We start from the raw sequence: 827 nt of genomic DNA, 5'->3' as shown, positions 1-827 counted from the left end.
ATGGAGAGTTATGTATGTATAAATTATTTAGTTGTATGATATAAAGATGTTGAAATTTTTTATATAATAACAATACAAATAAATTGTAAAGCTCTAAAAGAGTTGGCAGATGCGAAAAACCTTCATATATGTTTCTATTCATGCCCCAAGGTGATACGTAATTATAAGCATTTGGTCACATGTGAAGCGTTGGTATCATCTTCAACTATAGGGGACAGAATATCGTCAGGGTTTTATGAGCTTCTAGAACAAAAGTGAACATATTTCTTGAAAGAAGGCATACAAAATTCTTATAAGTTTAAGAAGTCAGATGTTAATGTATCTAGCTACTGAGTTACAGATATATGGAAAGGTACGATAAAGCAAATTAAAAATACCATAAAAATAAGGGTAGAGAAAGAAGATAAGAAGGATAAAAATAAAAAAATAATGAAAAATAGAAATTAAAGAAAAATATACATGTATATAAAATATATATATTTTTTAGATTTTAAATAAAACGAAAAAATAATACAAAATGGAAGAATTATATAATAAAATAAATGGAGGATAAGTTAGATCGTAAAAAAAATTATTATTCAACCGTTGTAGATAAATTATTTCCATTTGTTTCGTAACAGATACGATTCAGGGAAACTATGGATAGGTATCGTTCACATTCATAACGTGTCATATTTAACATCAAGTATCGATAACAGTTTGAAAAATCGACCGTTAAGATATGCATCTTGTAGGGCTTACTTATAAACCGTTAGTTTTCAATATATAAAATGTATATATTGAAATTAATGTTTATACATTGGCACATATATACATATATACATATA

General features: G+C 26.0%; 1 long non-coding RNA gene across 1 annotated transcript in view; it reads left to right on the top strand.

Moving 5' to 3' along the window:
* The window catches only part of LOC106875402 (uncharacterized), a 198,467-nt gene that overhangs the window by 115,301 nt on the left and 82,339 nt on the right, over positions 1-827 (top strand). The gene's annotated exons all lie outside the window — the stretch shown is intronic.

This window comes from Octopus bimaculoides, chromosome 19 (assembly GCF_001194135.2).
Source record: "Octopus bimaculoides isolate UCB-OBI-ISO-001 chromosome 19, ASM119413v2, whole genome shotgun sequence".
Classification (NCBI taxonomy): domain Eukaryota; kingdom Metazoa; phylum Mollusca; class Cephalopoda; order Octopoda; family Octopodidae; genus Octopus; species Octopus bimaculoides.
Note: the sequence above shows the minus strand (reverse complement) of the source record. Positions and strands in the feature narration are given on the sequence as shown.